The sequence below is a fragment of the Hyla sarda genome, chromosome 1, assembly GCF_029499605.1.
Source record: "Hyla sarda isolate aHylSar1 chromosome 1, aHylSar1.hap1, whole genome shotgun sequence".
In the NCBI taxonomy this organism is placed as follows: Eukaryota; Metazoa; Chordata; class Amphibia; order Anura; family Hylidae; genus Hyla; species Hyla sarda.
The window spans coordinates 513139724-513166805 of NC_079189.1; the positions used below are offsets into that span (position 1 = coordinate 513139724).

At 41.2% G+C, this 27082-nt stretch overlaps 1 protein-coding gene across 8 annotated transcripts in view; it reads left to right on the top strand.

Moving 5' to 3' along the window:
- Positions 1-27082, top strand: part of MCTP1 (multiple C2 and transmembrane domain containing 1) — an 822947-nt gene that overhangs the window by 614575 nt on the left and 181290 nt on the right. The window contains exon 18 of one of the 8 annotated variants that reach the window (XM_056537914.1): positions 21952-21968. The exons of the other annotated variants lie outside the window; for them this stretch is intronic. The gene's annotated coding sequence lies outside the window, so the exon portion shown is untranslated. Of the gene's footprint in view, positions 1-21951; positions 21969-27082 lie in introns of those variants that run through there. 8 annotated transcript variants of the gene reach the window in all.

Consider the following 27082-nt stretch of genomic DNA (forward strand, 5'->3'; position numbering starts at 1 on the left):
TTATGAAAACAGCAAAAACTGGAGGAGGACACTCATTGCATAACACAATCAAAATTATTATAAATTACTTTCAACATTGCCCCAGTGAAACTTTCTCTGTATTCTAGCTCTGGTCTAAATACTGTTCTACTATTATCTAAAATTACTGGTTAAGTTATGGATAGTTTGAGAAAAGCCATGCAAAACAGATAATGAAGATGATTTTTTTTATTTATTTTTTTGCTTTTAAACCCAGTTAGGTCAAGTCATTTAAAGACTAATATAAAAGGGAATTAAAAAGATAATATTAGAGATGTAGCACCTATTAGAAGCCCCAATATGACCTTCTGTAACCTTACTTTATGAAGCATATATATACCTTATTAGCACTGGAGTCTTGAGTGCAAATCTGATCATGTCAGCATCTATGTTCTTCCCATGATTGCAACGGTTTCCTTCCTGCTCCAAAAATATATGAAGGTTAGATTGTGAGTTGGGCTAACTTGATAGTCTCTGTGCATTGCAGCTTTAGAACTGATTAAAATGAATGAAATAGCTCACCATTTGACACTTCTGTTAATAAATAAAAATTACAGATATGAAAATTAAAAGAGAATAAAGATATGTATTAACTTGTATAACCAGTTTACATCATGTAAACAAATATACATGTACATTATGTGATACAGATTTCTAGTATGGCACCCATTGTCTACAATGGGTCAGTAATGTGCCTCTGCGTGTTCCAAAACATTGTGGCATGACCAATGAAAGGCCTTGTTATAGAACTTGTATAAGGCATTTTTCTGCTGTTTTTCCGTCTGCAGGCTCTATCTCTTATTATCACTTTGCCCTCAGCTAGTTGCCCCCCAGGCTCTATGATGGCTCCTATACACTGAACACACAGAAAAGGAGATCCTGAACCCTATATAGCAGCAGCTGTATGGAGGACATTATAAAGCATTACTGTGCAGGGTTAGCTGTGAATCTAGCACTGGGGTGAAATGTAGCACTCACTAAAAGCTGCTGCAACTACTCCCTGTGTGTCTCTCTCTAGTGCTCGTTCCATCCACTTTACCTTCTTTCCCCTCCCCTCTTCATTAACTTATATGGGCAGCTGTAACTGCATACTTCCTAAAGCTGATCTATCTGGAGAGGAATTTGAGTAAATGATGACTTTAGGGGGAGGAGAAAGAAACATGTTATAGAATAAGTGGAGACAGGCATTTTCTTTCTAAGAAGATAAAAACAAAGTTTCCTATATCTACTTTTATGCAAAGTATGTTAAAAGGCGGACTTCACCAAGGATTATGCTGTAAATGTATGGGGAATCCATAGTAAGTCTACTGCAATGTCTGCCTGTATTACATATGTGTGAAAAAAAGATCTCTCGGGAGTCACAGCATGCTTATATTTCACTGATTAATTTTTTGAGTAGATAAAGTATCATAAACCTGATTCACATGTATGTACTTTACATTACTGTGAATTTGCCATGAAACTGCATGCAGTAGAATGATCTTTTTGTATAACCCAGAATCGTTACCTTAGAATAACTTTTTCTCAAACATGCGTTTTACTGTACTTCATTGTCAAGCAGTACAAGAGTTAAATAGAATTCTGAATTTTAATACTTGTGCCTGAGGTGCGGAAAGCAGAGGGATTTGCACAGACCCCGTTGTGATCTGTGATCTAACTTGTTATAGCTGAAGCTGACACCTTGTTTCTGGGAACAGGAAAGTGCAGTAGCATGGTATTATGTCACGGTGATATGTTTATTACAGCCATTGTTTTATTTAGTAAAGATGGATGAACCTGTGTCATTCTGTATTACCAGCCCAATACGTTTACTGTTTGCTTTTGTTATTTAGATGCCAATATATTGCAATTTTTCTTAGCTGTTACTTATGTTTATATACATAATCCAGTCTATTAGGATCTGGCGGGTAAGATGTCTCTATCGTGTCATATTTTCGTGTTTAATTTAGCTTCTTGTCTGAGATGGCAAGTTTACAGCACATTTTGCTCTATACAGTAGTTGACATTAAAACAATCTATGTCAAAAGGAATGCAAACATTTTCTTTTTCATGGGTCAGGGTCCAATTCTCCTGTCAGAATAGAGAAGTGGTCACGCAAATACAGCATCTAACTACCTATGGCAGCTCCCATAAATAGGAGCCCAGATTTATTAAAACTACACTTATTTTTGCATGAACCTAGACTAGAATTATAAAAACTGATAAATCTGTTGCAATCTTTAACTGTAAAGGCTGAGTTTAGACTAACTATAAGTTGTCGTAAACTGCACTAGAATCTTGGGCCACAATGCTGGGGCATTTTTTTGGCACATAGTTCTGCATCTTAAGTCATGCTGTTTTACGGAGGTTGCAGTCTTTTACTAGACAGGGAAAAGTGTTTAAAAAGTGACTAAAATTGATAATAAATGTGGTGTAAATCATGTAAAACAGTTGTGTAGCCAGTCTTCTAGTGCAAATTAAAGGGGTACTTTGTCAGAAATTATTATTATTATTTTTTTTTAACTTGTGTCAGAAAGTTAAATAGATTTGTAAATTACTTCTATTACTTATCAGCTGCTGTATGCTCCAGGGGAAGTTCTTTTCTTTTTGAATTTATTTTCTGTCCAGACCACAGTGCTCTCTGCTGACACCTCTGTCCATGTCAGGAACTGTCTAGAGTACAAGTAAATCCCCATAGAAAACCTCTCCTACTCTAGAAAGTTTCTGATATGGACAGAGGTGTCAGCAGAGAGAACTGTGGTCAGACAAAAAAGAAATTTAAAAAGAATCAGCTGATAAGTACTGGAAGGATTAAGATTTTTTAATAGAAGTAATTTACAAATCTGTTTAACTTTCTGGCACCAGTTCATTTAAAAACAAAATAATTTTTTTCCACCAGAGTACCCCTTTAATCCTATAATTCTTGTGTATTTGCATTAGTAAAAGTGGAGAACCCTTTAAAGCACTGAAGCTTCTTCTATGATTTTCCCTGTACAGTTATGCTTTTGGGGTACCCACTGTGCAGTGGACTTAAACACATCCCTAGTCCCTTAAAGGGGTACTCCAGGGAACTGAACTTATAAGACACTTCCACAAGATTAGGAAGTTCCAACCACTGGGATACCCCATAAATCTCCTGTACATGGCCCTGATTACTTACCTGTCTTCTACGTGCTTCTGCCCCCACTTTCCTTGACCAAAGCCAACTCAGCCAACCACTAGCCGCAATGGAGTCCAACCTCAGTCGGGGATTGGGCTGGCACTTGCTCTTGTCCTGGAAGGTGGGCACTGGTCCCCCCCCCCCCCCCCCCCCACACACACGTGATCAGACGCTTAATCTCTGCACAGTGGGTAACCATGAGTGGCTAAGTGTTTGAGAAATGCCAATGAGATCTCAGTCTCTTGATTCTACAGAGGTGGAACCCTTACTAATCACACGTTTTGGCATATGCCACATCATTTTAATACGGGTATACCCTTTAATCCAGGTGCCTAGTGTCAGCTTTATGGGCAAATTTTATGAAAACCTTGCCTAATACATATTAGCTTGTAGGGGCCAATGGTCCCAGGCGTGTGGTGCACACACAGGTTACAAGGCACTGCCCTGATAACTACATGACCTGGACTACTGCCCCAGTCATCAGAGACTCTTACAGAGAACATCTAAGGTGGACAGGGAATATTGCTGAAGCATATTCAATTTATTCCCCATTAGAATATGGTGGAGGAAAATGCCTGCCAACATGCATTATGTCATTTTCTATATTTCTTTCTGCAAGATTGTTAAATACTATAAGCAGGTAATTGAGGATGCTAGGGAATATACATAATTATATTGAATGACAGATGTGGCATTTTGTGTGTGATGCTTGTATTTAAACAATATGTGATTGAAAGGAAAAAATAATAACATCTGAAGAAAATGACAATTTTATCATATTTGAAGCCAGGAATAATATTATGAAAACAACTTAAACAAGTAGGATGAATACAGCAATAAAGGAAGAATGGCTGGATGTTTTGTCTGCTTTTGTTTATCTGTAGTAAATGAGTTGAAATTACATGTGCAACACGTCTACATTATCTATATTTCATTGATGTCATTCACATAATTATTTAATGACTGCATTTAATGACTGTAGTTTGATCAAAGCTAATTTGCCAATATAGAATGAATGATCTGGATTGTGAGTGGTATCTGATAATCTGCTCACAAGTGAAAGGGCTGTTATAAGAGATGGGACACAATGTAGGTAGTGACGGTCTTCGGTTTTCTTTCAAGAGAGACAAGGTTGGGAGAGAAGTTGATAGGACATGTGACCAAGGGGTTGACTTGTGGAGGGAGGATGCAAACAAGTCATTCTGCCATCGCCAAGCTGTTTGGACACAGGGAAGGGCAATAAGCTGAATCTTGTGCCCTGGGTGAAGGAAAGCCTTTTTCTCTTAGTTCTACTCCTAAACATGCTTTAAGAACATCTCAATCAGTGTCTTAAGTTGTATGACTATTGCCAAGTTACTCCTTCACTTGTCTGCATTAAGAACAGCTAAATTACATGCTGTGGACATACTGCGTGAGATTGCAGCCTCTTCAATGGGGCTTCATGATGGGGTGTCCTAAGTAACCAGTTTATCTCACTGTACTGAAGTCTTGTCCAGGGATAACTTCATATAAATATATATATATATATATATATATATATGGCTGGGGGTGGTGGAAAATCAAACAAGAAGCTGTACTCAACTACCCTGATCCCCCTGTAACTGCTACGCCAACACTTCTGTAGAGCTTTCCACCACTACTTTGATGACATGTTGTCCCTACAAGAAGTGCCTACTCAGCCAGTTCCTATGGAGACGATGTGTCACCAAAAACCATGGACTATATATATATATATATATATATATATATATATATATATATATATATATATACATTTATTTTTGTTATTACAGGACACCCCTTCTAAATGGGTTATCTTGGCTAGATAATGTTCTATCAGGACCTATAAACATTGTAGAGTGAGTCTTCCTCTTTATGAGTCCAACCAAGCCGTTGCATACAATCCATTCTCCTTGATCTGGCATATTATATGTTTATGATTTGGCAAACACTACTGAGGAAATAAAAGAGGGGGCAGGCTAAATCATGTAAAAATACTAAACCTTAGTTATTAGTTAATATTTTGGCTAAAAACTGCTAGCTCAAAACCCACATAAGGGGCAATGAACTCTACACAGAGCTTCCCTGGGCCATAAGTGCCAATTGGTTAATTACTGGGTTAATAAGACCCATGGCTTCTATCCAATGGTGGTCACAAACAGCAGAGTTTTTGGCTGAAGATTTTGGCCCAAATCTGCTGAATGCACTGAATGTGTTACATGTTGATTTTGATATAGTAAGGATGTGACTATTTGAACTGCAACCCAACATGTTTTGGACTGTAAACTGGTGCAGATTTTTGGATGGAATCCACACCAAAAACTGCAACATTGCTGCTACATCTAGACTCTGGGTAAGAGGTAGTTTGTGATGTCCATAATAAATAATGCAGGTTAGGTGCAGCTCACAACAGTAACTAGATAAGCCTGGGGCCCACAATAAGCATTTCTGTACATGTTAGTGCAACATTTATCTAACCAAAGCAAAAACTATTTGAGCTAGAGACCAGGAGTCAGGTTGAAAAACGGAGTCATTTATATCAGTTTGTAGCCTTTGATGCCCTGATTGTAACTAATGTTTTAATTTTGTTTCTATGACCCCAGTGAATATCATAAGATTCATATCCTGTGAGCCTCCATCATTTTGAGTAGGGAAATGCTGACAATGAGCATATCCCTCCGCAGAATGGAGGCACTCGTTAATCATGGGCCAAAATGGTTTCTTTCTGAAGCTTGCACCTTTTTTATGGCCCCAGAAATGTGCATGCATATTGCCAGGTGCAAAATGCTAGTGCTAAATGATGACTTAAAGGGGGTGTCCAGCCAAAACCAACTTATCCCCTATCCACATGATAGGGGATAAGTAGCTGAATGCGGAATGGGACCCCGGCTTTCAGTAAGGAGCACGTGCAGTAGACGGCACACACTTTATTCATTTCTATGGGAGCACCAGAGATGCCTGAATGCTGTACCCCAGTCTCTTAGGCACTCCCATAGAAATGAATGGAGTGCGTGCCGTCTAGTGCACGTTCTCCTCACTGAGAGCCGGAGTCCAGTTCCGGAGATTGCGGGTGGGCCCAGCAGTCATAACCCCTGTGATCAGCTACTTATCCCCTGTCCTGTGGATATGGGATATGTAAGTTTTGGCTGGACAACCCCTTTAAGTGCTTTGAATGCACCCCCAGCACCTGATATGAGGTAATGCCTTGGGGGTCATCTATCCCACCTACCCCTCACTGCAGCTTTGACCATTCCAGATTTATTCCAAAAAACTTTATTATTTATCAAATTACTAAAAGGGCTCTTCCATATATCATTAGAAGGTATCCTCATAATCGAAAGGAGATAACAAATTGGTAGTAAAAATAATTGCATCAAAAATTAAAATTATGCTAAAATGTCACAGAAAGCCTTTGCCTGTGTGCGGACAGTAGGTAACAAGTAACTGTTCTTAATAAAAATCAGATAATAGAGTTAAAGCAGCCGAACGACAAGTAAAACATAAACAAATTGAGGAGGGACATTATCGGAATCATTTTTCCACTTTGAACATAATTAATGTATGGAATGGTCTGTCAGGCACTGCTGCCGAGACCAAGGCGTGGGTCATTCCTGAACAATTGGATACTCATATAGGGGAAATAGAGAGCTAAGATGGGATATGCTTCATTGAGTCTAATAGCTCTATTTCATTTTAAAGCATTTCTTTGATCCAGTCACTAATGTATTTTAGAGGGGCTGTTACACTATACATTGATACATAATACCCCTTTTATCTCTTGTTCTCATGCTTGACTGCAGCCGCTGGGTGCCACTGGACCAACACCTTAGTAACCCTTTCACTGCCAACAAGGATAACTTTAGTACTGGAAGTTTATGTCATTGCTTGGCCTACACAGGCCTTAGGGAGCCAAAATAACATGGGCTATCTTTGCCTAATTCTTATCTGAAGGAAGGAGATGGGTTAGATTCCATTTTTATACTGAATTTCTCTTATATAATATTTTAAATGGCTTCAAAACACAATTTTTACATTTACTTTTCTTGAACAACTTAAAATATTTTTTTTTTTACAAATAATGTATTGGTTTTACATTACTGTTTTCAGTATAATGTTTTTTTTTTGTACATATCAGTATATTTGTTTTTGTGATATGGGGGAAGCCAGTTGTAATACAACCATTAGTTAGTTAAAGGGGTACTCCAGTGGAAACCTTTTTTCTTTTAAATCAACTGGTGGCAGAAAATTAAACATATTTGTAAATTACTTCTATTAAAAAATCTTAATCCTTCCAGTACTTATTAGCTGCTGAATGCTACAGAGGAAATTGTTTCTTTTTGGAACACTGATGACATCACGAGCACAGTGCTCTCTGTTGACATCTCATAGCAGATGTATGCTAAGGGCAGCATGGGGGCTCAGTGGTTAGCACTGCTGCCTTGCAGTGCTGGGGACTTGGGTTCAAATCCCACTAAGGACAACAATAAATAAAGCATTATTATAATAACTTCAGCAGAGAGAACTGTGCTCGTGATGTCATCACAGAGCATTCCAAAAAGAAAAGAATTTCCTCTGTAGTATTCAGCAGCTAATAAGTACAGGAAGGATTAAGATTTAGTAATAGAAGTAATTAACAAATATGTTTAACTTTCTGCCACCAGTTGATTTAAAAGAAAAAAGGTTTTCACCGGAGTACCCCTTTTTGCTAATTTTGGTAGGTTTTGTTTTCACGCTGTACAATTTACAGTAAAAATTAAATTTTTTTTAAGAAGAGGTCAAAACAGCTGTGTTATAAGTATATTGCCCTTTTGGATACCCCTTATGCTAGGTATGGGTAGTAAATATAAGGATAGCTAAAACGCCTTATACTGTGACAGCTGCATATCCCCTGCAACCATACACAGCATGCATCAGCTGTTCCTCTTTTCATTGCTGCACTATAGTGTTTGGTGCTGTGTTGTGCTATAATGTTGTATTTGATGCTGCTGGGGAGGCATGTTTTGCTGTAATGTAGTGTTTTGTGATGCTTGGAAGCTATGTTTTGCTGTAATGTGGTTTTGGTGCTGCTTGATAGGTTTATTGTGCTCTAATGTGGTGTTTGGTGCTGTTGAGAAGGTATTGTGTGCCGCTTAGGAATATTTGTTTTGTGCTCCGACGGAAGTAATGTGCAGCTGAATTGTAATTTTTTGGGGCTTTTAATCCGAGGGGGGGGGGGGGGGGGGTTTGGACCCCATGGATTGGCCAATAAGGCTCATGTAGAAAAAGTTCAAGAAGCCCTGACCTAAATGGCTACCTGATTATGTAAGAAAAAATCCAGCACATTGAGACATGCTTACAATGTACACATTGACCGCCTATTTGATTGGAAATTGTACTCTATTCTTGAGTTTAGGGTGCATTAACACACAGGGTTATCACCTGCAGCGGCCACGTACGATCTCGTTTTCCACTTTTTAAAGCGGCAAGCCCAGGTACTGCCTGCAATTAGGGGATGCATGCAGCAGCTGCAGCCAGTACCGCCATGTGTAAGAGAGCCCTTAGAGCTAAGTACCGTATTTTGGATGCCTTGGAACTAATACCATGATTTTAATGTAATGCATTCATATGGTTTCTTTTGAATGAATTGGTGATGGCGTTTTCATGCTTGCACAGATACAGCAGGCTACATCCTATCATTTTTATCAGCTGCTCAAAATATATGATCAGCAAGGGTCAGAGATGTCACTTGCTGATTATCTCCAGGTTACTGTGTGGCCTCTACCTGTCTGTGAAGGTCACATGTGCTCTAAGTGGATGGGCAGCTTGCGGAACTCTGGCCTCAGATGCTGTAAAATCATTTCCTGTCCCTCAGATCTGTGAAAGTAAAAAGGTATTTGGTTTATGGCACTGCACGCTGTGAGAGAGCAGTTGAGCTGAGGCTATGGTGTACAATAGCAAATACTTATCTTTTGTATTATGTTTTTTTTTTTAAGCCTTCCAGCCCCGCACTGCAGTTTTTGTCTCTGTAAAAATCTAAAAAGCGCAGTAATATGGTGCGATGTTACATCAGAGATTCAGCTGTTGCTGCTCTAATGATTGTGATCAGAGGATCTGAGATTCAAATTTCTTTAAATGTCAGTATTCACAAAGCAAATGCATAACACTTTTATCTTTTGACTTGCATAAAGTAATTTGAAATGTCAAGGGAAGTTATAAGGTGTAAAGTTTAAAAAAAAAATCACAAGGAAAATAAAAAGCAAAGCAAACTCTTGACTCTGTGTCAGAAAGGCTTTCTTCTCGCTGACAGTTCTGTCAGAGTGCACCCGTCCTGTATAAAGGACGCGTCTAGATATTATTTCCGCTGGCAGAAAACTTCCTCTGTAAAGTCAAATAAATTGACACAAATTGAGATGTTGGAAAACTTTGTGGGCTTGTTAATTATCTAAAGAAATGGGACATTAATATTTTATGGTAATAATGTATCTGTTACGCCGAGCGCTCCGGGTCCCCGCTCCTCCCCGGAGCGCTCGCTACACTTCCCTCACTGCAGCGCCCCGGTCGGTTCCACGGACCCGGGGCGCTGCGTTACTACCTCCGGCCGGGATGCGATTCGCGATGCGGGTAGCGCCCGCTCGCGATGCGCACCCCGGCTCCCGTACCTTACCCGCTCCCCGTCAGTTCTGTCCCGGCGCGCGCGGCCCCGCTCCCTAGGGCGCGCGCGCGCCGGGTCTTTGCGATTTAAAGGGCCACTGCACCGCTGATTGGTGCAGTGGTTCCAATTAGTGTTTACACCTGTGCACTTCCCTATATCACCTCACTTCCCCTTCACTCCCTCGCCGGATCTTGTTGCCCTAGTGCCAGTGAAAGCGTTCCTTGTGTGTTCCTTGCCTGTGATTCCAGACCTTCTGCCGTTGCCCCTGACTACGATCCTTGCTGCCTGCCCCGACCTTCTGCTACGTCCGACCTTGCTTCTGTCTACTCCCTTGTACCGCGCCTATCTTCAGCAGCCAGAGAGGTTGAGCCGTTGCTAGGGGATACGACCTGGTCACTACCGCCGCAGCAAGACCATCCCGCTTTGCGGCGGGCTCTGGTGAAAACCAGTAGTGACTTAGAACCGATCCTCTAGCACGGTCCACGCCAATCCCTCTCTGGCACAGAGGATCCACTACCTGCCAGCCGGCATCGTGACAGTAGATCCGGCCATGGATCCCGCTGAAGTTCCTCTGCCAGTTGTCGCTGACCTCACCACGGTGGTCGCCCAGCAGTCACAACAGATTGCGCAACAAGGCCAACAGCTGTCTCAACTGACTGTTATGCTACAACAGTTACTACCACAGCTCCAGCAATCATCTCCTCCGCCAGCTCCTGTACCTCCTCCGCAGCGAGTGGCCGCTTCTGGAATACGACTATCCTTGCCGGATAAATTTGATGGGGACTCTAAGTTTTGCCGTGGCTTTCTTTCCCAATGTTCATTACACTTGGAGATGATGTCGGACCAGTTCCCCACTGAAAGGTCTAAGGTGGCTTTCGTAGTCAGCCTGCTGTCTGGAAAAGCCCTGGCTTGGGCCACACCGCTCTGGGACCGCAATGACCCCGTCACTGCCTCTGTACACTCCTTCTTCTCGGAAATTCGAAGTGTCTTTGAGGAACCTGCCCGAGCCTCTTCTGCTGAGACTGCCCTGTTGAACCTGGTCCAGGGTAATTCTTCCGTTGGCGAGTATGCCGTACAGTTCCGTACCCTTGCTTCAGAATTATCCTGGAATAATGAGGCACTCTGCGCGACCTTTAAAAAAGGCCTATCCAGCAACATTAAAGATGTTCTGGCCGCACGAGAAATCCCTGCTAACCTACATGAACTCATCCATCTTGCCACTCGCATTGACATGCGTTTTTCCGAACGGCGTCAGGAGCTCCGCCAGGATATGGACTCTGTTCGCACGAGGCGTTTCTTCTCCCCGGCTCCTCTCTCCTCTGGTCCCCTGCAATCTGTTCCTGTGCCTCCCGCCGTGGAGGCTATGCAGGTCGACCGGTCTCGCCTGACACCCCAAGAGAGGACACGACGCCGCATGGAGAATCTCTGCCTGTACTGTGCTAGTACCGAACACTTCCTGAAGGATTGTCCTATCCGTCCTCCCCGCCTGGAAAGACGTCCGCTGACTCCGCACAAAGGTGAGACAGTCCTTGATGTCTACTCTGCTTCTCCACGTCTTACTGTGCCTGTGCGGATGTCTGCCTCTGCCTTCTCCTTCTCTGCTGTGGCCTTCTTGGACTCTGGATCTGCAGGAAATTTCATCTTAGCCTCCCTCGTCAACAGGTTCAACATCCCGGTGACCAGTCTCGCCAGACCCCTCTACATCAATTGTGTAAACAATGAAAGATTGGACTGTACTATACGTTTCCGCACGGAGCCCCTTCTAATGTGCATCGGATCTCATCACGAGAGGATTGAACTGTTGGTTCTCCCCAATTGCACTTCTGAAATCCTTCTTGGACTTCCCTGGCTTCAACTCCATTCCCCAATCCTGGATTGGTCCACTGGGGAGATCAAGAGTTGGGGGCCCTCTTGTTCCAAGGACTGCTTAAAACCGGTTCCCAGTAAACCTTGCCGTGTCCCTGTGCTTCCTCATGTAACCGGTCTCCCTAAGGCCTATATGGACTTTGCGGACGTTTTTTGCAAAAAACAAGCTGAGACTCTACCTCCTCACAGGCCTTATGATTGTCCCATTGACCTCCTCCCGGGCACTACTCCACCCCGGGGCAGAATCTATCCTCTGTCCGTCCCAGAGACTCTTGCCATGTCTGAATACGTCCAAGAAAATTTAAAAAAGGGCTTTATCCGTAAATCCTCCTCTCCTGCCGGAGCCGGATTTTTCTTTGTGTCCAAAAAAGATGGCTCTCTACGTCCTTGCATTGACTACCGCGGTCTTAATAAAATCACGGTTAAGAACCGCTACCCCCTACCCCTCATCTCTGAACTCTTTGATCGTCTCCAAGGTGCCCATATTTTTACCAAACTGGACTTAAGAGGTGCTTATAATCTCATCCGCATCAGAGAGGGGGATGAATGGAAAACGGCATTTAACACCAGAGATGGACACTTTGAGTATCTGGTCATGCCCTTTGGTCTATGCAACGCCCCTGCCGTCTTCCAAGACTTTGTTAATGAAATTTTTCGTGATCTACTATACTCCTGTGTTGTTGTATATCTGGACGATATCCTGATTTTTTCTGCCAATCTTGAAGAACACCGCCAGCATGTCCGTATGGTTCTTCAGAGACTTCGTGATAATCAACTCTATGCCAAAATAGAGAAATGTCTGTTTGAATGCCAATCTCTTCCTTTTCTAGGATACTTGGTCTCTGGCCAGGGACTACAAATGGACCCAGATAAACTCTCTGCCGTCTTAGATTGGCCACGCCCCTCCGGACTCCGTGCCATCCAACGTTTTTTGGGGTTCGCCAATTATTACAGGCAATTTATTCCACATTTTTCTACCATTGTGGCTCCTATTGTGGCTTTAACAAAAAAAAATGCCGATCCCAAGTCTTGGCCTCCTCAAGCGGAAGACGCCTTTAAACGACTCAAGTCTGCCTTTTCTTCGGCTCCCGTGCTCTCCAGACCTGACCCATCTAAACCCTTCCTATTGGAGGTTGATGCCTCCTCAGTGGGAGCTGGAGCTGTCCTTCTACAAAAAAACTCTTCCGGGCATGCTGTTACTTGTGGTTTTTTTTCCAGGACCTTCTCTCCGGCGGAGAGGAACTACTCCATCGGGGATCGAGAGCTTCTAGCCATTAAATTAGCACTTGAGGAATGGAGGCATCTGCTGGAGGGATCAAGATTTCCAGTTATTATTTACACCGATCACAAGAACCTCTCCTACCTCCAGTCTGCCCAACGGCTGAATCCTCGTCAGGCCAGGTGGTCTCTGTTCTTTGCCCGATTTAATTTTGAAATTCACTTTCGGCCTGCTGATAAAAACATTAGGGCCGATGCTCTCTCTCGTTCCTCAGATGCCTCTGAAATTGAACTCTCTCCTCAACACATCATTCCTCCTGACTGCCTGATTTCCACTTCTCCAGCCTCCATCAGGCAAACTCCTCCAGGAAAGACCTTTGTTTCTCCACGCCAACGCCTTGGGATCCTCAAATGGGGTCACTCCTCCCATCTCGCAGGTCATGCGGGCATCAAGAAATCTGTGCAACTCATCTCTCGCTTCTATTGGTGGCCGACTCTAGAGACTGATGTGGTGGACTTTGTGCGAGCCTGCACTATCTGTGCCCGGGATAAGACTCCTCGCCAGAAGCCCGCTGGTTTTCTTCATCCTCTACCTGTCCCCGAACAACCTTGGTCTCTGATTGGTATGGATTTTATTACTGACTTACCCCCATCCCATGGCAACACTGTTATTTGGGTGGTCGTTGATCGATTCTCCAAAATGGCACATTTCATCCCTCTTCCTGGTCTTCCTTCAGCGCCTCAGTTGGCTAAACAATTTTTTGTACACATTTTTCGTCTTCACGGGTTGCCTACACAGATCGTCTCGGATAGAGGCGTCCAATTTGTGTCTAAATTCTGGAGGGCTCTCTGTAAACAACTCAAGATTAAATTAAATTTTTCTTCTGCATACCATCCTCAATCCAATGGACAAGTAGAGAGAATTAACCAGATCTTGGGTGACTATTTACGACATTTTGTTTCCTCCCGCCAGGATGACTGGGCAGATCTTCTACCTTGGGCCGAATTCTCGTATAATTTCAGAATCTCTGAATCTTCCTCCAAATCTCCGTTTTTCGTGGTGTACGGCCGTCACCCTCTTCCCCCCCTCCCTACCCCCTTGCCCTCTGGTCTGCCCGCTGTGGATGAAATTTCTCGTGATCTTTCCACCATATGGAAAGAGACCCAAAATTCTCTCTTACAGGCTTCTTCTCGCATGAAGAGATTCGCAGATAAGAAAAGAAGAGCTCCTCCCATTTTTTCCCCTGGAGACAAGGTATGGCTCTCCGCTAAATATGTCCGTTTCCGTGTCCCGAGCTATAAGTTGGGACCACGCTATCTTGGTCCTTTTAAAGTTTTGTGTCAAATTAATCCTGTCTCTTACAAACTTCTTCTTCCTCCTTCTCTTCGTATCCCTAATGCCTTTCACGTCTCTCTTCTTAAACCTCTCATCCTCAACCGTTTTTCTCCTAAATCTGTTCCTCCCACTCCTGTTTCCGGCTCCTCGGACATCTTCTCTGTCAAAGAGATTTTGGCCTCTAAAAAGGTCAGGGGAAGAACTTTTTTTTTAGTGGATTGGGAGGGTTGTGGTCCAGAAGAGAGGTCCTGGGAACCTGAGGACAATATCCTGGACAAAAGTCTGATCCTCAGGTTCTCAGGCCCCAAGAAGAGGGGGAGACCCAAGGGGGGGGGTACTGTTACGCCGAGCGCTCCGGGTCCCCGCTCCTCCCCGGAGCGCTCGCTACACTTCCCTCACTGCAGCGCCCCGGTCGGTTCCACGGACCCGGGGCGCTGCGTTACTACCTCCGGCCGGGATGCGATTCGCGATGCGGGTAGCGCCCGCTCGCGATGCGCACCCCGGCTCCCGTACCTTACCCGCTCCCCGTCAGTTCTGTCCCGGCGCGCGCGGCCCCGCTCCCTAGGGCGCGCGCGCGCCGGGTCTTTGCGATTTAAAGGGCCACTGCACCGCTGATTGGTGCAGTGGTTCCAATTAGTGTTTACACCTGTGCACTTCCCTATATCACCTCACTTCCCCTTCACTCCCTCGCCGGATCTTGTTGCCCTAGTGCCAGTGAAAGCGTTCCTTGTGTGTTCCTTGCCTGTGATTCCAGACCTTCTGCCGTTGCCCCTGACTACGATCCTTGCTGCCTGCCCCGACCTTCTGCTACGTCCGACCTTGCTTCTGTCTACTCCCTTGTACCGCGCCTATCTTCAGCAGCCAGAGAGGTTGAGCCGTTGCTAGGGGATACGACCTGGTCACTACCGCCGCAGCAAGACCATCCCGCTTTGCGGCGGGCTCTGGTGAAAACCAGTAGTGACTTAGAACCGATCCTCTAGCACGGTCCACGCCAATCCCTCTCTGGCACAGAGGATCCACTACCTGCCAGCCGGCATCGTGACAGTATCATTTAGTAGATAAATATCACAATTAAATACAGGTTGGTATAGATTTACATGTGGTCCTATGTAGTCATACTGTAAAGCTGGCCATACACATTACAATAGACTAACCACCAGGGCCCAAATTTATCCAACTGTGTGAGAGAAAAAGTGGAGAGATTTTCCCACAGCAACCAATCAGAGCTCAGCTAACAAGCTGTGGTAAAGTGAAACCTGAGCTGTGATTTTTTTGGCGTAAAAAAGTCACATGTACTTGTGCACGTGCAACTTCTTGATTTTTGCTTATTCCAAAGCACATTTCGGGAATCTGCTCACATAGTAATTTTTTTTTTCTACTTTGCAGTGGTCATGTATTTATCAAATGCGATAGTCACTATTTATGTAGAAAAAAAGTTGCGTCTCCATTTAAAAGTCACATATGTATTCCAGGTCCAACCTGGCTTACAGAAAGTGCATATGTCTGCAGAAAAGGAAATTAACACCCACTTTAACAACTGTTCTTGTTGCAATACAGTTCCCGTATCAAAATGTGTGTACAAATTTTAACCCGTATACGGTTTGAAAAATGATGTCTGGTTGCATCTGTTTTTTAAGAAAAAAAACGTATAAGTTTTTTAACTTTTTCACTCTGTTATGAATAAAGTTTCACTTGTTTGATTGAAATTCCAAGAAAAAACTGTGCAAAGTCAAAAACCATATGATGCAAACCGGATGGAACTGTACGCACATAAGGGGGCATTTATCATTGTAGGTGTAAGTGAATTATTTTTCTACACCCTTTTTTGTGTGTGCTGGTAATGTGTAGGAGCACCAAATTTATTAAATGGTCGCAGAGCATTTCATAGATTTTGTGCAGGTAAATATTTTTCGGACATTTTAATCTTCACATACAGCATAAAGCTAAGCTAAGTCTGGGCTGGGGTAGTTTAGAGACTTTTCAGTGGCTTTCAGTGGCAGTTCATAAAACCCTTCCATATCATGTGTATTGCCAAAATCAGTGGATTGCAACTCAAAATCAGCAGAAATGTGTAAACAAAAATGCGCAAAAAAGACACAAATAAACCCTGCTTGCGCCTTTTTGTGCTTTTTCTAGACACAACAGTCTAAAGACAATGATAAATGTCGGCCATACGGTTCTCTACGGTTCCCATTGACTCCCATGTAAAAAAAAAAAAAACTTATATGGTTTTAATCTGGTTTTTCACCCAGAACCGTGGTAGGCTACAGTTTTAGGTATGGGGAAAAAATGGACAAAACCGTGCCAGATTCATAACAGACACAACCGGATGAATCGTTTGGCATACTGTTTTTAATGGAGAGTTAATGCATACGGTTTTCAATATGGTTCAATACGGTTTCCAAATTGAAAACGTATATGGGAACTGTATTGCAAAAATGTGATGTGAATGCGCCCTAAGACATGTTGGATTTTATCTCACATGAAACTTCAAATATTCATCTATGTATCTCATAGGCAACCCATTGATTTGATTGAAAGCTGTATGAGAGTATGTTCACACTACAGAATCCCTGCTTGCGGTGGTTCCATCTAGCGTTCGCCAACTAAATCCTTCAGGGGTAGATTTGCCACCATTGACGGCAAAGCTGTGTGCACAGAATTTCACTGAAAAAATGAACATGTCCATTCTTCGGCGGATCAATTTCAGTGGTGGAACTCTCCAACGCAAAAAAAATTCAGCAGTGTTAAAAAGTCTGTGGAAGACCTATTTACACCAAAGGTTTACACCACGGAATTCCTGAGCCCAATTCCGCATGCGGACATCCCATAGTGTGAAAAGTGTGACGGCCTTTAGAAGATAGCGGGAGAAAAATTTGTGCTTGCGACGTCTTTTTCTCTTACTATCTTCCGGCAGAATAAAGGCCGCAATTGTGGACTTCAGAGAAACCCATTCAAGTGAATGGGATCCTCTGTGCCTGTTATGCCTCCAGTTGGGCTTCGTCACATTAACGGCCATTAAAGGCAACAACAACAAAAAAAGAGAGCCTTAACGGCCGTTTGTGTTGGAGCCCAGCGGCATTGGGAATGTAGTATTAGTAATAACAGTTTTTTTGTTTTCTAGCTGCCAACACCACAAGTGCCCAGGAGGCGGGTTCTTCTTTGTAGGTACCCAGACCTTACATATTGAGAGCTTTGCGACCTCTCCTTTCAGCTATGATTCACAGTGTTAGCAGTCTCCTCATTGGATGATAAAGTTGCCAGTCATAGCTGAGAGGTAGAGCCATGGAAACTCAGTGAATGCAGGGAGCTTCTTGTACCTAACAAGTAAAACTGCCTTCTGGACACTGCCTGTGTTGGCAGCCAGAAGACTAAACAACATGTTTTTTTAGTTATACAAGACATCAAGTATCATATCAGTAAATTTAAGTGTCACATCGGGCAGGGATAGAGTTCAGCCCTCATCTCGCCCACTCCCTCTGTCCCTGCCTACTTGCGTACCGAACCTACACAGCGGGTCCACAACCATGGTGCCGGTCCCTTCCTAAATAAGTGAGGGACAGTCTCAGGTCAAAATAATAAACTACAAAAACTGACAAAGGTTGGGAAACCGCTGGAGTCACACAAAACAAAAATAAACCTAAACACACAAACATACTGAATGTGAAGTCAATGAGCCAAGTCAAAACCAGGAGGGAAAGGTCACAGAACCAGATTAGACAGTATAAGTACAGAGATTGCTAGTTGCAGTTACAAGTACTTTCAAAGGCAAGGAATGACTGAGAAATACTTTCTTATAGTTCCCTGTGCTGCTAGCAGGAGGATTCTAATTTGCTCAGCAAGCTTAACCACACCCAAAGCACAGAGGCGTAGTCCCAGCAACAGAATGAACAAAAGGGCTAGAAAGAATTAACCCTACGGGTTCTGGCGGAATCAGTCATCACATTAAGCCCTTAAATTCCCTTTAATTTCTGACTCTATACCACTCACTGTTTTTATATTAACCCCTTAATGACACAAGACGTAAATGTACGTCCTGGTGTGGTGGTAATTTTATATCCTGTACTTGACTGCGAGTATCGGAACGATGCTCGGGTCATGCGCGGTATGTCCCGGCTGCTGATTGCAGCCAGGGACCTGCCAGTAATGGCCGACATCCGCAATCATTACATATCACGGCTTCTGCGGCAGTGTGGTCACTAAAATGGATGATCGGATCGCCCGCAGCGCTGCCGCGGGCATCCAGTCATCCATAATTGCGGACGGAGGTCCCCTCACCTACCTCCGGCCGTCTTCTGGGGTCTTCTGCTCTGGTCTGAGATCCAGCAGACCAGAGCAGAAGATGACTGATTAATACTGATCAGTGTCATGCCCTGTGCATAGCACTGAATAGTATAAGCAGTCAAATGATTACTATAAATAGTCCCCTATGGAGACTATTAAAGTGTAAAAATAAAAGTAAAAAAAAATTGAAAAATCCCCTTTACCCAATAAAAATGTAAATTGTCCCTTTTCCACATTTTACCCAAAAACCCTTTAAATAAAATGTTAATGATCCCGTACGGTGAACGTAAGAATAAAAAAAAAAGGCCAAAATTGCAGTTTTTTTTTATAACATTTTATTCCCCAAAAAATTATTAATAAATGCATTAAAAGTTTTATTTATGCAAATGTGGTATCAATAAAAAGTACAAATTATGGCGCAAAAAATTTGCCCTTATACTGCCGCTTATACGGAAAAATTTTAAGTTATAGGTCAGCAAAATAGAGGAATTTAAATGTACTCAATTGGTTAAAAAGTTTGCGATTTTTTTTAAAGCAGTACAATAATAGAAAAAGTATGTAATCATGGGTATCATTTAATCGTATTGACCTACAGAATAAAGAAATTTTTACCGTAAATTGTACAGTGTGAAAACGAAACCTTCCAAAATTTGCTAAATTTTGATTTTCTTATCAATTTCCCCACAAGAAATATTATTTTTTTTGGTTGCGCCATACATTTTATGGTAAAATGAGTGATGTCATTACAAAGGACAACTGGTCGCGCAAAAAACAAGCCCTCATACTAGTCTGTGGATAAAAATATAAAACAGCTATGATTTTTAGAAGGCGAGGAGGAAAAAACGAAAACGTTAAAATAAAAATGTCATTAAGGGCAAATTGGGCTGAGTTCTTAAGGGGTTAAATACTGTCAGTGCAGTGCTTCAGAATATGTGCACTGTATATAGGTTGCATATAATATGTATGCTATAGTAGCGATAGGTTTAATTCCTGAATACTATATTGCTGTACACTATGTTGACATACAATAAGGCTATTTTTGTTTTCATGAAGTCATGGTAGCTGAGGCTTCTAAGTGTTCCTTTTTACAGCCTGACTTAATACAATGACTTTGGCTGTCTGCAGATCCTTGAAGGTAAGTGTAATAAGAAAGAAGATCATATGAATCTGTAAAGGTTTCATATTTCTTGAGGCTAAGTGAGCACATTGTTTCTTGCCAAGTGAGAACCTGTGAAATCTTACATAAAATGTGAACATCTTTGGAGTAATTATTTTTGCTTTACGCATTGACCTATAAAAGGGAAAAGTTTTCCTAATCACAGAGAAAGGAGAGTAGAGGGTAGAGATGGGGACACAACGCTGTAGCCAATAACACAAACACATTCCAGAATTCTAAAATTATCTAAATCGCTGTAATATTGAATATGCAATGTTAGTATTTTTTCTGTAATTGTACATTATAAAAAAATGTTTTGCCTCATTATGTTACAGGATGTGGCTGTTATTTCCTTTATACTTTTTCTACCCTTAGCAAAAATCTGTCTGCTCAGCAATAGCCTTATCCTTAGTCCAGGATAAGGCTAGGTTCACATTACATTTTTTGGTTGCAGAATGCATAAATTTTTATCCTTTTTTAGAGTATAAAATGGGGAGAATTCTGAAGAATTTGGACACTACTTCTCCCCAGGTCCTCCCCAGGTCCACAATGGGCCCCTTTAAGGCAAATTGCTAGGCATATTGCTCTAATTTTTCTTTTCTGACACTTTCACATCTTATATGGTCCACCCTATGTTTTTTTATAACCTACTATTTTGTTATACACAGTAGACTGGGAACAACAAGCATCTTCTGCCACACTCTGTGTTGAATTTCCATCTTGAATGAGATTTATAATCCTTTCCGATGTTTAACATGGCAGTTCTTGTTTATGCCATGTCTTCTTTCAATTAGTAACTAGCACAGCTCGGTAAAAAAGCACTTTCCTCAATTAAAAGAATTTCCTTTAGTTTAGTTTTAGAGTATATTTCATGCACAATGTTCCACTATTAAACATTGTCTTGAGTCAAATATGCATCAAAATTGTGTAAAAAAAAACAAGCTGGTTGAACATCCCCTAAACGTGGCAGTAGTGTAATTTTTGCCAGAGGTTGTATACTGTATTTGTAATGTTTCAGAATAAATGTTAGCTCCACAATAAATGAGTGTGTAACAAATAGGAAGGAAATGTATAGTGGGTGGGTGTATATATATATATATATATATATATATATATATATATATATATATACAATATGTGCACAATTTTTTTTATTTCATGTTATAAATGATGTATATTCAATTTAAAAAACAAAAAAGTATAAAAGAAGGTACATTACTAAATCCTATTCTGATTTGCCATGTTTTTTGTGTTCCTCATCCTGTCAATCAATTTTAACCCTGACTTTCCTTGTTTGCCTTTGGATTTAAATGAAAACCTGAAGTAGAGGCAGGGAGTAAAGATGATGTGCAGCTTTGTTTGCAGGTGCTCTTATTGTGGATATGAAGTCTGAGCCAGACAATTGAAGATAATCTAAAGCATCTTACATCAAAATAACTAGGGACCTTCACTTGGTAATAGAAGGTCACGGCTAATTCAGTCATGAGAACCAAACATTGTACACCTCAACTTATAAGGATAAGGAGTTGAACATTGCTGAGAAGCATTTCTGTCTGGGTTTTCAAGATGAAAGGTCACTCTTGTAGGCAAGATGTCAAGTTACTGTGTTTTAGCTGTGTAAGCATTATTATCACTTGTACTTTCTTAACCATTGAACAAGGCTTTGTTGTTTAATATAAAGGCTAGAAATTGTACAAAGTCTTCTTTTTCCCTCCAAAAGCAGAGGATGGCATTTTGCCAGATGAGACAAATGTGGATGCTGGAGAGATCGTCCATGTTTAAAAAATAAGCAGAAAGAAAAAAGATTTGAGGTTTTTAAATGGTCAATTCAGTAATGCCTTTCGGGAATGTGAAATGAAATCTTTATGTTTCTAAGCTGATGCATAATGAATAATAGTACAGAAACCCTTGAGAAATGAGGCAGGGCATTTTGTATCATAAAATGCTACATTGAAACAAAAGCAATTAAATTGAATTTTGGGTTTCACTTTTAGCTCCTGGCCACAGAGAACTATGTTCATTTATCACCATTTAATGCGGTAAATTAATGTACTTTTAGTGGCTAATATTTGTCTGATAAGTAAATCAATGCGAGGACTGTCTGCACACTGCGATTGTGCGGTATTCACATCCAGCCATCCTTAGTGAATGTCCATTTAACATATACATTGAAAGCTATGGGAATTGCCAATTTAGTTTATATTTTGGATGAATAGAGGTTTTTCTTTCCGTTACATTATATTAATAGTTATGAAAATATTTTGATCTGAAAATGTAGCAGAGTTAAATTTGTCTTTTAACAGGTTTGTCTCTACTAGCATGATCCATAAGGACCTTCCTCCATTAGCCAGGACAAAAAGCTTGGGAGAGATGGAGGATCTTGCAAGACTTTGTATTAAAAATGAGCCCATTCATTTGAGGTTGTACAATGTAATAAATTCTCCATGCAATGTTTCTACTTTAACCCCTTACCGATCCCCCACCCCCCGAATTTTGATTTGTGGCTTCCATTTTCTTTCTCCTCACCTTCTAAGAACCATAACTTTTTTGTTTTTTCAATGACAAAGTTGAACTAGTGCTTATTTACTGTGGGACAAGTTGTACTTTTCATTAGCACTTTTTCATTGACTCATGTATTACGAAGCCAGAAAATTAAAATAATTTTTGAGGCAAAATTTAGAAAAAAAGTTGAATTTCATAAATTTGTGGGACAATAATTTTCACAATATGGTAAAAGTGAAATGTTAAATTTATTCCATGGGTCAGTACAATTTCAATAATACCAAACTTGCATAGTTTGTTTTGCTTTATGATATAAAAAAAAATAGAAAATGTAAACAAAACCCAAGAAATTGGTTATTTCCATGTTCTGACCCTTATAACTTTTTTATTTTTTTTGTGCAATGAGCTGTAGATTTTAACAGTACCACTTTTGTGTAGTTTGTACTTATGTTTTAAACACTTTTTTTTTTGTTTACAGAAGGTTAATCATTTATAATTTTATCATATTTTTTAGGGTAGGGTCATATGTGCCATATTTTGCTGCATATTGTTCTACTATATTTTGCTACTTATTGACTTCAATGGGTAGGAAAATACGCAGCAGCAAATACGCAGCAAAATATTGCATGTGTGACCCTACCCTTGCAGTGTTTTATTTGGAAAATGGGAAAAGGGAGGAGATTTAAATTTGAATTATCAGTAGATGGCTTACATAGATCAATGTAGTGTTGTCACTTTACAATGATTTATTTGATTGGCACTCTGTTACTATAGACAGGGGGGATCGATGGAGCCACTATGACTCCTGTATTTTGACATCACTGCATTATACACGTTTTATGACATCACTATGTGCGCTATACGTGTACTGTGACATTGTTGCATGCATTATCCCTGTACTGTGACATATCTGTATGCATTATTCATGTTATGTGACATCACTGTGCATCATTCCCTTCCTATGACATTTGAAAGACAGGGACATGTGTCATCTAATTTTTTTCATGCAACTCATCGAGGTGGTCATATAAAGGAGCGCCATTTCAAGTTTTAATGCAAAATCTCATGGTTATTTGTAGCACCCCTAATGAGAAATAAACAGTAGGACTAAACTCCTCTGAAGGTGTACCTCTGTTCAATACAAGGGGATTGGAAAAGTTAAAATCAAACAGTCTGATCCTTCCCTGAAAAATCATCTGTAGTGTGGAGAGTTGGGAGTCCTCCATACACATGATATGTTTGGCTGGTCGCACGAAAATGATCAAGTTTAGTTGAATCTAATGTATATGTACACTTATTCCAGACTCCCAGGACAGGGAGCATCACCAAGCAGGTGATGTAGGATGCAGACAGCTTTAGGCTGCAGCCTACATCAGGAGCAGAGCATGATCTCTGCCCTGGCACAGACATTGACATCACTTATCTGTACTGCCTGCACCAGAGTGGAGGAGTAAGGAAGCAGCCCAGCTGCCATTCTGCATGGGAGAGGAGATAAGTATGATCTGGGGACTACCTGCCTTATTGGAAGAACTGCCTGTCTACTGGGGGGGGGGGGGTACTGCTTGCCTACTGGGGAGGGGAAATGGGGAAATTACCTGGCTAATAGGGGGACTACCTGCCCACTGGGAGGGCTATCTACTTACTGAGGACTACTAGTCTATCTAGTAGTCCTCAGTAAGGGGGGGGGGGGTTTCTACCTGCCTACTGGGGTTTCACCTGCCTGCTGGGGGGACTGCGTGAATACTGGTAAGGCATACCTGCCTAATGTGGGACTACACTTGCCTTCTGGGGAGACATACCTGCCTAATGGGTGGACTACCTCTATAATGGGGAAACTACCAACCTACAGACATAATGGGGGAACTACCTAACTTCTGTGAGATACATACTTAATGGAAAACCTATCTACCAAACCGGAGACCTACTTACTTTTATTGTGCAGAGCACCAGTGGAGGCATTATTACCATTTGGGAACTGTTATGGGGAGTTTGTATAGAGGTGAGAGGGGTGCTGGAGCATGGAGTCTAAGATGTTTATACCAAAGATTCTGCAGGATTGAGTCGTGAATAGGGAAAGTCATCATGGTGAGACATCACTGGATATAACTGCACTGTATTTTTAATACCAGTGTTCAGCTCAAATTTTTACCTGCCAATAAACCCAGGTAAGTGAACCTTTTCTGAAAGTATTCGAGTACCCCTGCACTAGACTGAAGGTACCGGATTTGGTGCCACAGAACTCTGTTTGACTATGAGCAGAGCTGGTTTTATTTCCTTGGCCAGCCAAGTCTCACGGTATGCAGTCTGCATACACTGCTAACATTTAGATTTTTGCTATGGGGCTCCATGAATTCCATGTATGCCCGTGCACACAGAGCTAATATGGCACTTCCTTTCCTTTGGTCTACCATCATGTTTCTACAGTATTCTTGTCCCATTGTAAGCAGTTTATCTTTTTATTTACATATCCCTGCACCTTTCTTTAACTTACTATTAAATGGCAGCTAAAAACAAAACAGATACTACAAGATCAAAGACCCGAGTGACACCAGGACTATATCCTACCACATATCGCTGCTCCAAGCAGCATCTTCCTCACGGGTGTAAACAGCAGGACTCAAGCCAAGTTTGTTGTTTTTGTTGCCTCTATCGTGCTCTACACGCTGTATTAGAGATGACTGTAATGAACATTTCTTTCAAGCATTATTTACAATGCCGTACCCTGCTGTACGAGCACAAATCACCATAATTAATATGTTTTGTATAATGTATTACATAATGGAAATAATACATTCATTGCATCAAGAGAAAAGCACATGGGAGGAAATGTACTACTCTAACAAGAAACTGCTGAAAAACAAGTCCTTTTACTAGTTATCTGGGACGACAATGGGTATTTTGTATGTTTTTATCAGTCTTAATGTAATGTACGGTTTATATTTGTCTGAAGAAATTTTATAAATACAACAATAAACTAAAGTAACAGACTTGTCAGTGTAAAATGAGATATTTTATATGTTTGTCTTCATTTATGCTAATACAGTACTGAATAAAACAATGCTATAATACTGAATATCAGTAAAGATGCAAGAGTGTAGGTATCTATGAAACTAGAAGATTTATTTACATTGAATAAGGTGCCACACATCTACCTACAGCAAATAATTGACAATTTACAAAAGAAGTTTGCATATTGCTTAGGTAAAGGTGCAAACTAAAGCCTCTCCAGAACTTAGCTCTTACCTATGGGGCTCGAAATTGGCAGCACAGAGTTCTTAGTACTAAATAAAACCTCTGATTGCAAAAAATTAAAAATAAAGAGGCTAAAGCTCTCAGTGGTATACATTGAAGTGATAGGAGCTGAGCTGCAATACCAACAATGTATGTTTTACAATACGTCTGTTCTCGTTATATTGTACGAATGCGCAAAATCCTTCTGTTTGACTGATTCCAGCCAAATGTAATAGGGTTGTGTATCCCCCAATATGTTATTACGCTACAATTGAAACAAATCTATCAAGACATTTTCAGGTGATCAAAGACATACACATGTAAACAAAGGGGGAGATTTATCAAAACCTGTGTAGGGGAAGAGTTGTGCCCATAGCAACCAATCAGATTGCGTCTCTCAGTTTTCACAGGTCTCTTTAAAAAGCAATCCGATTGGTTGCTATGGGCAACTGCACCACTCTTCTGCTACACAGGTTTTGATAAATCTCCCCCCATAGTTTTTGATGCATTTACTGAGAAAAAAAATCTGAATGTTTATAAATATAGGTAGAGATACTTGACAGTTATCTTAATGTGGAATCTATTCGTTGCTGCTGTGACACGAATTAAATCAATGACCTTTTGCTTTAGGCCATTTGGGAGTGCTGCACCATTGTGTACCTAGCTGTGTAGATGGTGATTGGGGACGTTGCCACCCATATTCTTTTGACTGTCTAAGTAGTGTTGCATTAAGATCTGCTTGATTGTCTAGAAATATGGATATGTTGTAGGTCAAACTTCGAGGATAGAAAGTATAAAAATATCCGATCTATTAAAAGGGTTATCCACCATAAGTTGATTTTATTACGTACCTGGCAGGCCGTAATGTACATGCTTAGGAAGGATCTGCGCTTGTTTTGGGGCTAAATGGCTACGTTGTGAGATAACCATAACAATGTGGCTAGCTTTTTGTGAACTGGTATTTCCTGTTTGAGTTTTTCTTCTTTGCCTACAAATCCCATAATTCCATTTTCCTCCCTCACATCAGCCACCCCACCCATTGAAACATAAATGAGCTGCATCCATTCAAAAGACCTGCGGTTTTCAATCGGGTGCCTACAGCTGTTGCATTAGGTGCAGATTGAGCTCTCTCCCACCAAGCGATCGCTCCACCCATTGAAGCAGACAGGCTCCCTGTCATCTGCTGACTAGTGATGTCAGGTCTTGGCCGCATTGCAACCTGGGAAAAATCTGAGACAACAGTCATTTTGTATGCTGTTAAAAATAAATATTGGGGTGAATATCACAGAAGAATTGTGAGAAAACCGTCACACACAGGTACAGACACTGTATTATGAACTAAACTAACTTTACAGCCCCTGTAACATAGTCGAATAAAAAAAAAAATTCGGGAATACCCCTTTACGGTCATTAGTTCCAAATAAATGTAGAAGGAGCCATCTAGGATGATGTAGTTAGCATGTGTTATTATCCACAATAGACCTGTAGAATGCTGCTTAATACCGGTCTCCACTATTCTGCATAAATCATCCACAGTACCTGTATTGGCTGTAATAGCAGCTACATAAAGGCTATAACCTTCTGAACAAAAGTGCATTAGATGTAATAGATTAAATTAAATTCCAAACTTAAAAAAGTAAGTTTTTTAGTAAAAGCAACCTGCTTAACTTATTGCTGAAGAGCAAAGAGCTATTGTGTGCA